This window comes from Leuresthes tenuis, unplaced genomic scaffold (genome assembly GCF_036924035.1).
Source record: "Leuresthes tenuis unplaced genomic scaffold, fLeuTen1.0.hap1 SCAF_4, whole genome shotgun sequence".
Lineage (NCBI taxonomy): Eukaryota > Metazoa > Chordata > Actinopteri > Atheriniformes > Atherinopsidae > Leuresthes > Leuresthes tenuis.
In genome coordinates this window covers 30860345-30876454 of record NW_027325358.1, presented here as the reverse complement: position 1 = coordinate 30876454, position 16110 = coordinate 30860345, and the positions used below count along the sequence as shown (strand labels likewise).

Here is a 16110-nt window from a genome sequence, read left to right as displayed (position 1 = left end):
TATGTGGATGACATCCTTTTATGTAGTCCATCTAAACAACAGTGTGAAAAAGACCAAATGACTCAAATAACTTTCTTGCTTTCAAAATTTTTCCTCTAGTGACGCTGACTTAGAGAGGGATGAAGATAATCATGTTTAATTGTTCATGTTTTGATTGTTTATCATTGGACCCTTTATTACTATGATGCCTGCATTTTAAACTCACGTTGTGTGCAAATGCAGGCTGATGTTTTACAGATAAAGTTATTATTTTCCTTGTTTCTTTTGGGTTGATTAATATAATGGTATTATTATAATCAAAAGGGAGGAATGTAATGGAAAATAATTCTTATATGCATTGTATTGAGTGTTACTGTGTATAACCTGCAAATGACCGAGCTGCAAGGTACCACCCTGCCCTGTTTTCTTAAATTCCTCTTTACAATGGTGGGCTTGTTATAATGAGATAGCTGCACTTTAGGGGGGACAGGGTTAGGCTGGTATTTACGAGGGTGTCTGGGTAACCTCAACTGATGGTTGGGGAGGAAAGTTAGAAGAACAATCAATTATACCCAAAAACAGATGACGTGATGAGCGGGCAATATAACTGTGTGTTTTTGCTTCAGTGGTCAGAGCAACTCTGTATTCTGTACTGTGTTGTTCTCTCTTGCAAGATATTATTATTAAAGCCTCTTATCTCCTCACAAGAAAATAACTGACTCCCCAAATGCAAGTGTCAGGACAAATGATCAAACTTCTCCAAGCTTCAGTCTGCAGAGAAGTACAAGACAGGGTTGCTCACTTTCTCCCTCACTTTTTGCTATTTTCATCAAACCTTAAGCAGCTGCTATCAGACAAGATAGAAATATTAAAGACAACCAACCCCAAAATATTGAGCATAAAATAAGTCTTTATGCTGATGATGTATTACTTTTCCTTCAGAACTCACAGACGTCTCTCACTCACACGATCACACTCATAAATAAATTCTCAGCACTTTCTGACTGTAGGGTCCAGAATATACCTGCGATCACTTTACAGTCAGGAAATATTAGATATTTAGGCATAAACATTTCCTCCAGGCTCTCAGAGCTAACAAAGCTAATTTATGTGCAATTATTAAAGACAGTAGAGGACAATCTCTCTCGTTGGAAGTCCTTACCTATATCACTTATGGGGAGAGTTACAACCATTAAAATGATGATACTACCAAAAGTTAACTATTTGTTCTCAATGATCCCCATAAAACCAACCTGCTACTTGGTTTAAGTCACTCGATTCATGCATCTCCAAATTTCTGTGGAAAAACAAACCACCACGTATTAGTTTAAAAACCCTACAGAAGACCAAGGACAGTGGTGGATTAGATTTACCTAATTTTCAGCACTATTCCTTAGCCAATAGGTTACGGTATATATCAAAATGGTTTAAACCTAGCCCAATAGATGAACATGGATAAATATAGAACAAGCATTGTGTGATAATCTGGAAATCTCTGACCTGCCACTTATTAGTCAAAACGTAAAAAATCACAAATGTTTCAAAAGCATTAACATCAGCACCTCTCTGACAGCCTGGTGGGAATTTCTTAAAATAACAAAGTCTTCACTTGTCCCGTGTAAGCTTACACCCATCTGGAACAATCCTGACATCCTGCAAAACAAAAAAATGCTAAACTTTACTCTGTGGAAGATCAAAGGAATCAAACATCTGGAACATATAATCCAAAATGGACATTTTATTTCATTTGATGAGCTCATATCACAACATGAGATAGGAAGCAATAAATTCCTAGAATATCAACAACTTAAGTCTATAATAACAAAGAAATATATCCTCCACCAACCAGACTTACAACTCCCGATTAGGGTAGCAGAATTTCTAAGCATCTGCACCCCAAAACTACTATCAAAAATATATAAATTATTGTCTAAGATAGATGACACAATGTCTCTACCGTCCTCAAAATGGGAGGCAGATTTATCCATCAGTTCTAGTCATAGCTTCTGGCCACAAATATGTTTGAACACCTTCAGAATGACTCAAAATCCTAATTTACAGCTCATACAATACAAAATTCTTCATAGAACACACTATACAGCTTAAAGGATGTTCAGGATGGGTCTAACACACTCAAACATCTGCTCACATTGCACAGATAACACATCTGATGATTATGCACACGCTTTGTGGTTTTGTGCGCCTGTCCAGAAGTTCTGGCTTGAAGTCTGTGCGGACCTATCAACATGGCTAAAGTGTAGCATTCCTGCATGCCCCACACTGTGCATACTGGGTGACTTGTGCCTGGGGGGTCTGGGTTGCCCTGGACATGCCACAGTATGCGTGGGTTGGTGCAGGTCCTGGTGCCGGGCTTGTTGCTCTGGGAACTCCAAGGTGTCCGCAGGTGGTTGTTTTTTTTAGGGTGTTGGGGCGTGCGGTGAGGGGGAGGGGGTCTGTGTGGGGGTGTGCTTTTCCCCTGTTGGGAGGGGCCTGGGGGGGCCTGGGTGATGGTGGGTCTCAGGCCCGGGCTGCTGCGACTGGTGTGACCGGGTGATTTGTTTGTTTGTTTGTTTGATTTTTGTTGTTGTTTGTTTGTTTTTGTAGAGGTCCTCCGGGGTGGGGTTGGGTTGAGTGGTGTGGGGCGGGATTGGTTCCTTCTGGGGGTACAGTAGCTCCCGAAATATGGTGACTGCAGGCCCCGAGCCTGATGGACATCAGGCCCTCCTGCCCTGTGTTGGGTCCCAGGTAGCGGGGATGCCTATTGCAGCCAGTCTCTGTAAACATAAACAATAAACATTTAAAAAACTTCCCTTGGCAAAGCAAATCTGTTTGGCATAAAGGTATTCAGACTACAATTCTGCTGCCAACAACACTAAACCTTTAGGAATCCGAGAATAAGCTTATTTTCACGAGTTCTACACAATTTCGGATTTTGATATAAAATGAATTCCTTCACTCAAACCAAGTTAAAACTGCTTTGTCCTTCATATTTATCCATGTCTAAATAGCTTTAAACAAAAAAGAACGTTGTACTTTGCAGGATAGGAAAGAACAACACTAAACCTTTTCAGGAATCCGAGAATAAGCGTCGTTTGACGAGTTCTACACAATATCGGATTTTGATATAAAATGAATTCCTTCACTCAAACCAAGTTAAAACTGCTTTGTACTTCATATTTATCCATGTCTAAATAGCTTTAAACAAAAACAAACGTAGTACTTTTCAGGATAGGAAACAACAACACTAAATTTTTTCAGGAATTCAAGAATAAGCTTCTTTTCACGAGTTCTACACAATTCCGGATTTTGATATAAAATTAATTCCTTCACTCAAACCAAGTTAAAACTGCTTTGTCCTTCATATTTATCCATGTCTAAATAGCTTTAAACAAAAAAGAACGTTGTACTTTGCAGGATAGGAAAGAACAACACTAAACCTTTAGGAATCCGAGAATAAGCTTATTTTCACGAGTTCTACACAATTTCAGATTTTGTTATAAAATGAATTCCTTCACTCAAACCAAGTTAAAACTGCTTTGTCCTTCATATTTTTGCATGTCTAAATAGGTTTCAGGCATAAAATTCTTCATATTACCCTGTATGTGAAAGAAGCATACTTGTGATGGAGCAATACACTCCTTTTGGGTAACCTAAACTGATGGTTGGGGAGGAAAGTTAGAAGAACAATCAACTATCAACCAAAGACAGATGACGTGATGAGTGGGCAATATAACTGTGTGTTTTTACTTCAGTGGTCAGAGCAACTCTGTATTCTGTACTGTGTTGTTCTCTCTTTCAAGATATTATTATTAAAGCCTCTTATCTCCTCAGAAGAAAATAACTGACTCTGTGCGTTACTAAATTTCCACCACAATTTTGGCGTCACGAACAGGATCCCTCGACTGGTGTCTCTGGACCGGATCGCAGTGCATGGCCAGCCTGGACTGAAGTAGCTGTTCCAGCCTCATACCTCCAAGGCCTTTTCTGAGAGAGAGGACTGGCAGGTCCTTTTCCTGAATACCAGCGCTGGGATCATTTTTGAAATATGATAGTCTGAGACGATAGGACTGCTTTTTAGTTTTTATTTGAATAAAAGAGGGTTTCCCGGTTGTGTCATTAGTGAGACAGAGATTTCACGGGTAAGTGAAACTTTTGAAGCAGTCCGAAGAAGTGTGAAGTACTCCGAAGAAGTGTGAGTACAGATTAAGGTCCTCATTGGAGACGTCCTTTGAGTGAAGGAATATATTTCCCCATTCCAAGTCTGAGAATGGGAAACAGTAGGTCTCAGACTTTTGACCCTACCGGGGGACCTGAGCATGATGAAATGAAAAAGACATATGGTCCAGAGGTTTTCCACCTGAAGGTTCTTTTAGTATGTTAGAAATAAGAAAATTAGAAGAAAAGTTTTGCAAATATGAGAAAGAGATGAAGCAAAAAAAAGAAAATTAAGTTTAAATAAGAAGTAAGAAAGGTATAGAATTTTGGAAAAAATAAAGTGTATTAAGAGAAAGAAAGGAAAATGTTAAACAAATGCCATGACGGAATGATGATAATAATTTAGTATTAGCTGTGCCGGATCCAGACGTGGACTCCTGCCCTCCACGACGCCTGCAACAACAACAGCCAGCCCTGCCACAAGCCTCTGGCTCTCGGGAAGAAGGGACTTCTTCCATCCTCCCTCGGGAAGAAATTGAGGTCTGATGATGAGGAAAAGGAAGACGTTTGGTTCTCCAGCGTACCTGCCCAAGAACTCTTAACGCAAGTGACAAAAATCCTTTACCCACAATCTGGACTTCAGAGATCTAAACGTGAGAAAAAACAAAACCAGATTCAAACCATGCCTATGGTTAAAGTTGCAGTTCCCACTGGACCATTACTGGTTTATCAACCCTGGACTGAGACTGACATCATGGAAGCATAACAATGCTTACCAGATCCAGAGATTTCTGGACCCCATTTTGCTGACGAGTTGCGAGATTTCTGCGCGTTGTAGTTACTCAGTAGTGTCTCAGTGAAACAACCAACGGGGGAAGCCTTGCGGTGACAACAAAAGCAGTGTTTTACTGATCAGTCAAGTTATCAGAGCTCAAGTGAATCTCAGCGCATTTGAAATTTTATTTGGCAGACCTCCTAACCTGGGATTGGGACCTGTAACCAGACCCCTCCCTTCCACAACTGTTTGTGATGATGCTATGTTGTCTTACTGTCGAAACCTTTCCACTGTTCTATCTCAAGTTTCACAGAAAGTAAAAGCAGCCCTTCCAGCCACAGAAAACACACCACTCCAACCAGATGACAGGTGGAGTGTTACTACTGCAAATCCTGTAGCATTTGTGCCATCAGGGTTTTTTGCTTGACCTGTTGAATAAATATAGTTATTTCTGCATTTTCATAACGTATATCAGTTAAGTCTGGCCTGGGTAAAACACTGATGGTTATTTCTGACATGCAATCATGAGGCTTTCCATCTGTGGGGTAGGTAGCGGTGTGGATGGATTAAGTGTAGCACATCTATCGACAACAAGGTGTGGCTGTGAAAGAAGAACTGTTATGTAGGAGAGATGTCTGGTAAAGATATTTTGTTAAGTAACCATATCACAGCCACTGCATGAGGTACCTTAAGTGTTAATGGGTGAAATAACACCATTATTGTTGATGCCTGCACTGCCAATGGCTTCTGGCCATTGATTCAAAAGTACGATCTCGTCCCTTTTTCCCCCTTTCAGTGGACACTGGCCCCTAATTACCGCAATTCAGCAGGGGGTCTTTCATTAGGAGTACTGGACTCCCCCGTGCACGGTTTCAGCTCCGACCCTGGAAAGCGGAAAAAACGTTGAGATCTGGTTTGAGGACCCAATTGTTGAGAAAAGTCTCTCAATGAGACTCAGAGTTGCTGGAGTCAGTTAATGCAAATGTTTAATCTTGCAGCAAGTTCAAGAATGTGTGTGTGTATGGGTGTATGTGTGCAAATGTGTGTGAGTTTGTGGGTGTGAGAGTTTAAAGAACCTGTTATCCACAGGCAGGTCTTAACTAGTATGGCACAGGTCCAGCCTGTCTCATCTTTTTTGGAAGGTCCAGCGCTCGGCCGTAACCCTTCTGTCTGTTTGGACTCTCACATACATTCGGTTAATCATAGAAAAACGAGAACAAAACTTTTTAGCCCCTTAAATTCATAAAACAGACATGGTGCAGTTATTTCCATTCTAGAAAATAAGAGTAATCACCACCATTCCTATAAATTCTGGATATTCTAACAATCTGAATCTTTTTTAAATGTTCGATGAAGCCCTTTGCTGTTCTGTTTAGAGACTCAGCTGATCATAAACCAAGTTTTGCTCTTGAACCAAGCTTCTAAACTCTTCACCTTTTTCATTTCTCAGTTAGTATTCACTTTAAAACTGATTAAAAGAAAAATTAAATGAATGCCTATCAACAAATGTGGGATCTAAACTCTAGTGCTTTCTCTAAAATAATTTCCTTTCTCAATTCAGAAATGTGTGTGTGTAAGTCACAACACCCGTGACACCAAAACGGCTTTCTTTTCTCTCTTTTCTCTACACTCTGCACTGTGAGCACACACACCAAATCAGAAAGGCTTTTTTTCTCTCTTTTCTACATTATGGACTGTGGGGACACAAAACCGCTCTCTCTCTTTTTTTTTTTTGATTGTGTGCCAGGGCGTTGTCTCACGTATTAGATTATGCTTAAGATACGAATGGGTTTATCAGTCACATCAGAATCCATACATACTGATCCTCCCGTAATAAAATGGTCGGATCTTATCAAACACACTTTGTTTCTTGTGACAAGTCAGCGAAACAGCGTATACACGTCAAGACACTGAATCAAGTTTGCCACAAGAACTCATAAGTTTGGCAGTATTGCTCTGCCGTCAGCAATCATACACCCATTTTATTTTCATGAGACATGTGCAGGCACCTGTTCATCTACTGTTCTATCACTATGAATTAGTTTATCTATTATCAATAAGGATACTTCTACAACTACTATCAAAGTATGTCCGGACTTCTTATGTTGTCAGTTGCTATATATGAATAAGTGGGTTGCTACTGAAAAGCATTAAGCATGTCACACAGCCCAAACATATAACATTTCAGGACACACCACACAGTTAACAACCACAGTGAAGCGTGTCAAAGCCCAAACATGTAACATTCAACAGGACACTTACACAACACATTCCAATCAAACAGTCAGACAACATACAAGAACATATACCCCAGCCGGCATTGCTCCCTGCCTATTTTCCTACAACTCACTATGTGTGCGCACACCTTTATTCACAAACTCTTCAACTTATACTCTTTTACCGAAGCTGCTACAGCTCGATTGGCCAAATACCCTTAGATCCTATTTCGGTGAATTTGACATCTGCCTTGTATGTAACAGATTAGCGGTTTAGCAGTTTTAATTTAGTTTGAGTGAAGGAATTCATTTTATAGCAAAATCCGAAATCGTGAAGAACTCATGAAAGTAAGCTTATTCTCGGATTCCTGAAACTTTAGATTTGCTCTTTCTTTTACTGCAAAGTACAACGTTGAGCAGCACTAATGAGTTGTTTCTATTTTTGGCAGGCTTTACCTTTGCGGATGAAGCCCTTTCTGTCTGTGCAAAAGAAATCTTGTTACTGTGCAGAGTGACTTCTCTGAGTAGAGTCGCCTTACTTGTTGCGACTGTGCCGATGTTCGAAGCTGGAGTGCAAAGTTGTTGCTTGAATGGTGCTCGCTGGAGCGTGTGGTAGTGTAAAGTTATACCATTTAAAAGGGCTGAAGAGTGCTCAGTGCAGCGGGTGGGCGGAGGTGCAAAGTGACACTATGGCCATAAAAAGAACACCGCTACAAGTGCGCATTGTGCCAGGAAGGGCCCTCGGACGTGAACCAGTGGACTGTTATCGCTTCTCGGCCTTTTGGCTAAGATCAAGTGTAGTATCTGTTCTTATCAGTTTAATGTCTGATATGTCCTCTATGCGAGGACTACATATTAAATGGATTTTTATCAATAGGAGTTGAAAAAGGAGCTTGCTCCGTTCACTCCAAGCATCGACCCGGTACTGCAGTGCCGCTGGGAACAGTGCGCTCTCCTCTGCTCTTGTGAAAAAGCAAACAGCGGTGCAGGATGGAAGTTTCAGGGAGCCTAAGATGAAACTTTCTTTTAATCTGCTGAGAAAAGAGAGTGAATGCGAAGCAGACTTTAACACGGCTCTGGGAGCGAGCCGAGTGCGGGCTAACCGGGAGAATTGCTTGAAAGAAACGCGACACCGAATGAGCAGTCAGAACAAAGCCTCAATACGGTGTTCCCGTGTTGTTTGTGGCTGCCTTGTCTTTTGCACAGAGTAAAAGACAAGGCAGCCATCGAATAGGGCCCGATTGTTCCTACTTGGTCAGCCGAGGAGCAAGGGGGGGGAGCAAGCGTCTCAACCAAGCAAAGCTCACCATGGGGAAGGTGGCTATGCCAACTAGCCTGATGCCCTGCTCCCGCAGTGATGGATAATCGTACACTGGTTTCTCTTCATAATGTACAAGTCTTTCGCCTTTTACTAAAGACTTCCGTGGAGAGCAGCACTAATGAATTGTTTCTATTTTTGGCAGGCTTTACCTTTGCGGGTGAAGCCCTTTCTGTCTGTGCAAAAGAAATCTTGTTACTGTGCAGAGTGACTTCTCTGAGTAGAGTCGCCTTACTTGTTGCGACTGTGCCGATGTTCGAAGCTGGAGTGCAAAGTTGTTGCTTGAATGGTGCTTGCTGGAGCGTGCGGTAGTGTAAAGTTATACCATTTAAAAGGGTTGAAGAGTGCTCAGTGCAGCGGGTGGGCGGAGGTGCAAAGTGACACTATGGCCATAAAACGAACACCGCTACAAGTGCGCATTGTGCCAGGAAGGGCCCTCGGACGTGAACCAGTGGACAGATATCGCTTCTCGGCCTTTTGGCTAAGATCAAGTGTAGTATCTGTACTTATCAGTTTAATATGTGATATGTCTATGCAAGGACTACATATTAAATGGATTTTTATCAATAGGAGTTGAAAAAGGAGCTTGCTCCGTTCACTCCAAGCATCGACCCGGTACTGCAGTGCTGCTGGGAACGGTGCGCTCTCCTCTGCTCTTGTGAAAAAGCAAACAGCGGTGCAGGATGGAAGTTTCTTTTAATCTGCTGAGAAAAGAGAGTGAATGCGAAGCAGACTTTAACACGGCTCTGGGAGCGAGCCGAGTGCGGGCTAACCAGGAGAATTGCTTGAAAGAAACGCGACACCGAATGAGCGGTCAGAACAAAGCCTCAATACGGTGTTCCTTTGGTGTTTTTATAAAATGCGGTGTAAAAAAAGGTGTGAATGCCCCATAGAAAACTAAAAGGTGGAGCGGAAGTGTTCGGCTGCAAGAAGGTGTGAATGTCCGACTATATTTGATGAAAAGCAGGTGAAGCAAGGTCTGAATGCCCAACCTTACATCATCAAAAGCGAGATCAGAGGTTTTTGGCTGCAAGAAGGCCATAGTTTGCCAAAAGCGGTTAAGGTGCGAATGATCGGCTAAATATCAACAAAAGTGGGGGCGGAGGTCTTCGGATGCAAGTGGGTGTGAATATCCCACCATACAAGTATGGTGGAGAGGAAGCTGTGAATGGCCGACCATAGTTTGCAAAATGCGGGTGAGAAAAGGTGCGAATGTCCAACCATACATGATCAAAACAGGGAGCGGAGGTGTTTGGCTGCGACAAGGTGTGAATGTCCACCCATAATTAATGAAAAGCGGGCAACAAGTAGGTTCGAATGCCCAACCATACATCATCAAAAGCAGGAGTGGATGTGTTCGGCTACAAGAAGGTTTGAATGTCCGAGCATAGTTTGTAAAAAGCGGGTAAGAAAAGGTTCGAATGCCCGAACATACACCATCAAAAGAGGGAGCGGAGGTGTTCCGCTGTAAGACGGTGTGAATGTCCGACCATAGTTGGTAAAAAGTGGGTATGAAAAGGTTCGAATGCCCAAATTCGGCTGCAAAAAAGTGTGTTCGGCTGCAAAAAGGTGTGAATGTTCGACTAAATTTTGTAAAAAGCGGGTAAGACAAGGTGCGAATGCCTGACAATGTATGATCAAAAGCGGGAGCGGAGGTGTTCAGCTGCAAGAAGGTCTAAATGTCCATTTTTAATTGCTAGAAAACATGAAAGAAAATTTTCGAAAATCAATCCGCACATGATCATAAGTGGGAGAGGAGGTGTTCAGCTGCAAGAAGGTGTGAATGTCCTACCATAATTGCTGAAAAATGTGTTAGAAACGGTAAGAATGCCGGACCATACATCATCAAAAGCTAGAGAGGTGGTGTTCGGCTGCAAGTAGGTGTGAATGTCTGACTAAAGTTCAAATATATTAACAAAAGCGGGAGGAGAGGTCTTCGGATGAGTGGTTGAGAATTTCCAACCATAATCTATAAAATGCGGTGAAAAAAAAGGTGTGATAGATACCTAAAAGGTGGAGCGGAAGTGTTCGGCTGCAAGAAGGTGTGAATGTTATATATATAGTTGGTGAAAAGCAGGAAAAGCAAGGTCTGAATGCCCAATCTTACATCATCAAAAGCGAGATCAGAGGTGTTTGGCGGCAAGAAAACGGGTAAGGTGTGAATGACCGACTAAATATCAACAAAAGTGGGGGCGGAGGTCTTCGGATGCAAGTGGGTGTGAATATCCCACCATACAAGTATGGTGGAGAGGAAGCTGTGAATGGCCGACCATAGTTTGCAAAAAGCGGGTGAGAAAAGGTGCGAATGTCCAACCATACATGATCAAAACAGGGAGCGGAGGTGTTTGGCTGCGACAAGGTGTGAATGTCCACCCATAATTAATGAAAAGCGGGCAACAAGTAGGTTCGAATGCCCAACCATACATCAACAAAATCAGGAGTGGATGTGTTCGGCTACAAGAAGGTTTGAATGTCCGAGCATAGTTTGTAAAAAGCGGGTAAGAAAAGGTTCGAATGCCCGAACATACACCATCAAAAGAGGGAGCGGAGGTGTTCCGCTGTAAGACGGTGTGAATGTCCGACCATAGTTGGTAAAAAGTGGGTATGAAAAGGTTCGAATGCCCAAATTCGGCTGCAAAAAACTGTGTTCGGCTGCAAAAAGGTGTTCGACTAAATTCGGACGTTCACAACTTCTTACAACCGAACACCTCCGCTTCCGCTTTTGATGGTATATATTCGGGCATTCGAACCTTTTCTTACCCGCTTTTTACCAACTATGGTCGGACATTCACACCGTCTTTCAGTGGAACACCTCCGCTCCCTCTTTTGATGGTGTATGTTCGGGCATTCGCACCTTTTCTTACCCGCTTTTTACAAACTATGGTCGTACATTCAAACCTTCTTGTAGCCGGAAACCTCCACCCTCTTTTGATCATACTTTGTCGGGCATTCGCACCTTTTCTTACCCGCTTTTTACAAACTATGCTCGGACATTCAAACCTTCTTGTAGCCAAACACATCCACTCCTGATTTTGTTGATGTATGGTTGGGCATTCGAACCTACTTGTTGCCCGCTTTTCATTAATTATGGGTGGACATTCACACCTTGTCGCAGCCAAACACCTCCGCTCCCTGTTTTGATCATGTATGGTTGGACATTCGCACCTTTTCTCACCCGCTTTTTGCAAACTATGGTCGGCCATTCACAGCTTCCTCTCCACCATACTTGTATGGTGGGATATTCACACCCACTTGCATCCGAAGACCTCCGCCCCCACTTTTGTTGATATTTAGTCGGTCATTCACACCTTACCCGTTTTCTTGCCGCCAAACACCTCTGATCTCGCTTTTGATGATGTAAGATTGGGCATTCAGACCTTGCTTTTCCTGCTTTTCACCAACTATATATATAACATTCACACCTTCTTGCAGCCGAACACTTCCGCTCCACCTTTTAGGTATCTATCACACCTTTTTTTTCACCGCATTTTATAGATTATGGTTGGAAATTCTCAACCACTCATCCGAAGACCTCTCCTCCCGCTTTTGTTAATATATTTGAACTTTAGTCAGACATTCACACCTACTTGCAGCCGAACACCACCTCTCTAGCTTTTGATGATGTATGGTCCGGCATTCTTACCGTTTCTAACACATTTTTCAGCAATTATGGTAGGACATTCACACCTTCTTGCAGCTGAACACCTCCTCTCCCACTTATGATCATGTGCGGATTGATTTTCGAAAATTTTCTTTCATGTTTTCTAGCAATTAAAAATGGACATTTAGACCTTCTTGCAGCTGAACACCTCCGCTCCCGCTTTTGATCATACATTGTCAGGCATTCGCACCTTGTCTTACCCGCTTTTTACAAAATTTAGTCGAACATTCACACCTTTTTGCAGCCGAACACAGTTTTTTGCAGCCGAATTTGGGCATTCGAACCTTTTCATACCCACTTTTTACCAACTATGGTCGGACATTCACACCGTCTTACAGCGGAACACCTCCGCTCCCTCTTTTGATGGTGTATGTTCGGGCATTCGAACCTTTTCTTACCCGCTTTTTACAAACTATGCTCGGACATTCAAACCTTCTTGTAGCCGAACACATCCACTCCTGCTTTTGATGATGTATGGTTGGGCATTCGAACCTACTTGTTGCCCGCTTTTCATTAATTATTATTAATAATAATAATTATTCACACCTTGTCGCAGCCAAACACCTCCGCTCCCTGTTTTGATCATGTATGGTTGGACATTCGCACCTTTTCTCACCCGCTTTTTGCAAACTATGGTCGGCCATTCACAGCTTCCTCTCCACCATACTTGTATGGTGGGATATTCACACCCACTTGCATCCGAAGACCTCCGCCCCCACTTTTGTTGATATTTAGCCGATCATTCGCACCTTACCCGCTTTTGGCCAACTATGGCCTTCTTGCAGCCAAAAACCTCTGATCTCGCTTTTGATGATGTAAGGTTGGGCATTCAGACCTTGCTTCACCTGCTTTTCACCAAATATAGTCGGACATTCACACCTTCTTGCAGCCGAACACTTCCGCTCCACCTTTTAGTTTTCTATGGGGCATTCACACCTTTTTTTACACCGCATTTTATAAAAACACCACAGGAACACCGTATTGAGGCTTTGTTCTGACCGCTCATTCGGTGTCGCGTTTCTTTCAAGCAATTCTCCTGGTTAGCCCGCACTCGGCTCGCTCCCAGAGCCGTGTTAAAGTCTGCTTCGCATTCACTCTCTTTTCTCAGCAGATTAAAAGAAACTTCCATCCTGCACCGCTGTTTGCTTTTTCACAAGAGCAGAGGAGAGCACACCGTTCCCAGCGGCACTGCAGTACCGGGTCGATGCTTGGAGTGAACGGAGTAAGCTCCTTTTTCAACTCCTATTGATAAAAATCCATTTAATATGTAGTCCTTGCATAGACATATCACATATTAAACTGATAAGAACAGATACTACACTTGATCTTAGCCAAAAGGCCGAGAAGCAATATCTGTCCACTGGTTCACGTCCGAGGGCCCTTCCTGGCACAATGCGCACTTGTAGCGGTGTTCGTTTTATGGCCATAGTGTCACTTTGCACCTCCGCCCACCCGCTGCACTGAGCACTCTTCAACCCTTTTAAATGGTATAACTTTACACTACCGCACGCTCCAGCGAGCACCATTCAAGCAACATCGGCACAGTCGCAACAAGTAAGGCGACTCTCCTCAGAGAAGTCACTCTGCACAGTAACAAGATTTCTTTTGCACAGACAGAAAGGGCTTCACCCCCAAAGGTAAAGCCTGCCAAAAATAGAAACAATTCATTAGTGCTGCTCTCCACAGAAGTCTTTAGTAAAAGGCGAAGGACTTGTACGTTATGAAGAGAAACCAGAGTACGATTATCCATCACTGCGGGAGCAGGGCATCAGGCTAGTTGGCATAGCCACCTTCCCCATGGTGAGCTTTGCTTGGTTGAGACGCTTGCTCCCCCCCCTTGCTCCTCGGCTGACCAAGTAGGAACAATCGGGCCCTATTCGATGGCTGCCTTGTCTTTTACTCTGTGCCAAAGACAAGGCAGCCACAAACAACACGGGAACACCGTATTGAGGCTTTGTTCTGACTGCTCATTCGGTGTCGCGTTTCTTTCAAGCAATTCTCCCGGTTAGCCCGCACTCGGCTCGCTCCCAGAGCCGTGTTAAAGTCTGCTTCGCATTCACTCTCTTTTCTCAGCAGATTAAAAGAAAGTTTCATCTTAGGCTCCCTGAAACTTCCATCCTGCACCGCTGCTTGCTTTTTCACAAGAGCAGAGGAGAGCGCACCGTTCCCAGCGGCACTGCAGTACCGGGTCGATGCTTGGAGTGAACGGAGCAAGCTCCTTTTTCAACTCCTATTGATAAAAATCCATTTAATATGTAGTCCTCGCATAGAGGACATATCAGACATTAAACTGATAAGAACAGATACTACACTTGATCTTAGCCAAAAGGCCGAGAAGCGATAACTGTCCACTGGTTCACGTCCGAGGGCCCTTCCTGGCACAATGCGCACTTGTAGCGGTGTTCTTTTTATGGCCATAGTGTCACTTTGCACCTCCGCCCACCCGCTGCACTGAGCACTCTTCAACCCTTTTAAATGGTATAACTTTACACTACCGCACGCTCCAGCGAGCACCATTCAAGCAACATCGGCACAGTCGCAACAAGTAAGGCGACTCTACTCAGAGAAGTCACTCTGCACAGTAACAAGATTTCTTTTGCACAGACAGAGAGGGCTTCACCCGCAAAGGTAAAGCCTGCCAAAAATAGGAACAATTCATTAGTGCTGCTCTCCACGGGAGTCTTTAGTAAAAGGCGAAAGACTTGTACATTATGAAGAGAAACCAGTGTACGATTATCCATCACTGCGGGAGCAGGGCATCAGGCTAGTTGGCATAGCCACCTTCCCCATGGTGAGCTTTGCTTGGTTGAGACGCTTGCTCCCCCCCCTTGCTCCTCGGCTGACCAAGTAGGAACAATCGGGCCCTATTCGATGGCTGCCTTGTCTTTTACTCTGTGCAAAAGACAAGGCAGCCACAAACAACACGGGAACACCGTATTGAGGCTTTGTTCTGACTGCTCATTCGGTGTCGCGTTTCTTTCAAGCAATTCTCCCGGTTAGCCCGCACTCGGCTCGCTCCCAGAGCCGTGTTAAAGTCTGCTTCGCATTCACTCTCTTTTCTCAGCAGATTAAAAGAAACTTCCATCCTGCACCGCTGTTTGCTTTTTCACAAGAGCAGAGGAGAGCGCACTGTTCCCAGCGGCACTGCAGTACCGGGTCGATGCTTGGAGTGAACGGAGTAAGCTCCTTTTTCAACTCCTATTGATAAAAATCCATTTAATATGTAGTCCTCGCATAGAGGACATATCAGACATTAAACTGATAATAACAGATACTACACTTGATCTTAGCCAAAAGGCCGAGAAGCGATAACTGTCCACTGGTTCCCGTCCGAGGGCCCTTCCTGGCACAATGCGCACTTGTAGCGGTGTTCTTTTTATGGCCATAGTGTCACTTTGCACCTCCGCCCACCCGCTGCACTGAGCACTCTTCAGCCCTTTTAAATGGTATAACTTTACACTACCACACGCTCCAGCGAGCACCATTCAAGCAACAACTTTGCACTCCAGCTTCGAACATCGGCACAGTCGCAACAAGTAAGGCGACTCTACTCAGAGAAGTCACTCTGCACAGTAACAAGATTTCTTTTGCACAGACAGAAAGGGCTTCATCCGCAAAGGTAAAGCCTGCCAAAAATAGAAACAACTCATTAGTGCTGCTCAACGTTGTACTTTGCAGTAAAAGAAAGAGCAAATCTAAAGTTTCAGGAATCCGAGAATAAGCTTACTTTCATGAGTTCTTCACGATTTCGGATTTTGCTATAAAATGAATTCCTTCACTCAAACTAAATTAAAACTGCTAAACCGCTAATCTGTTACATACAAGGCAGATGTCAAATTCACCGAAATAGGATCTAAGGGTATTTGGCCAATCGAGCTGTAGCAGCTTCGGTAAAAGAGTATAAGTTGAAGAGTTTGTGAATAAAGGTGTGCACACACATAGTGAGTTGTAGGAAAATAGGCAGGGAGCAATGCCGGCTGGGGTATATGTTCTTGTATGTTGTCTG

At 43.4% G+C, this 16110-nt stretch overlaps 8 non-coding genes across 8 annotated transcripts; 3 read left to right on the top strand and 5 right to left on the bottom strand.

The window, feature by feature from the left end:
- Positions 1-7890: 7890 nt before the first annotated feature.
- LOC140306045 (U2 spliceosomal RNA) lies at positions 7891-8081 on the top strand. The gene has a single exon (XR_011915410.1). It is a non-coding gene; the product is annotated as a U2 spliceosomal RNA (small nuclear RNA).
- A 411-nt stretch (positions 8082-8492) lies between these two features.
- On the top strand, positions 8493-8606 carry LOC140306292 (U5 spliceosomal RNA). The gene has a single exon (XR_011915613.1). It is a non-coding gene; the product is annotated as a U5 spliceosomal RNA (small nuclear RNA).
- A 298-nt stretch (positions 8607-8904) lies between these two features.
- Positions 8905-9092, top strand: LOC140306152 (U2 spliceosomal RNA). Its single transcript, XR_011915507.1, has one exon. It is a non-coding gene; the product is annotated as a U2 spliceosomal RNA (small nuclear RNA).
- Positions 9093-13267: 4175 nt separating this feature from the next.
- Positions 13268-13455, bottom strand: LOC140306198 (U2 spliceosomal RNA). Its single transcript, XR_011915549.1, has one exon. It is a non-coding gene; the product is annotated as a U2 spliceosomal RNA (small nuclear RNA).
- Positions 13456-13730: 275 nt separating this feature from the next.
- Positions 13731-13844, bottom strand: LOC140306324 (U5 spliceosomal RNA). Its single transcript, XR_011915642.1, has one exon. It is a non-coding gene; the product is annotated as a U5 spliceosomal RNA (small nuclear RNA).
- A 411-nt stretch (positions 13845-14255) lies between these two features.
- On the bottom strand, positions 14256-14446 carry LOC140306289 (U2 spliceosomal RNA). Its single transcript, XR_011915611.1, has one exon. It is a non-coding gene; the product is annotated as a U2 spliceosomal RNA (small nuclear RNA).
- A 275-nt stretch (positions 14447-14721) lies between these two features.
- LOC140306357 (U5 spliceosomal RNA) lies at positions 14722-14835 on the bottom strand. Its single transcript, XR_011915673.1, has one exon. It is a non-coding gene; the product is annotated as a U5 spliceosomal RNA (small nuclear RNA).
- A 388-nt stretch (positions 14836-15223) lies between these two features.
- LOC140306093 (U2 spliceosomal RNA) lies at positions 15224-15414 on the bottom strand. The gene has a single exon (XR_011915453.1). It is a non-coding gene; the product is annotated as a U2 spliceosomal RNA (small nuclear RNA).
- Between the last annotated feature and the right edge of the window lie 696 nt (positions 15415-16110).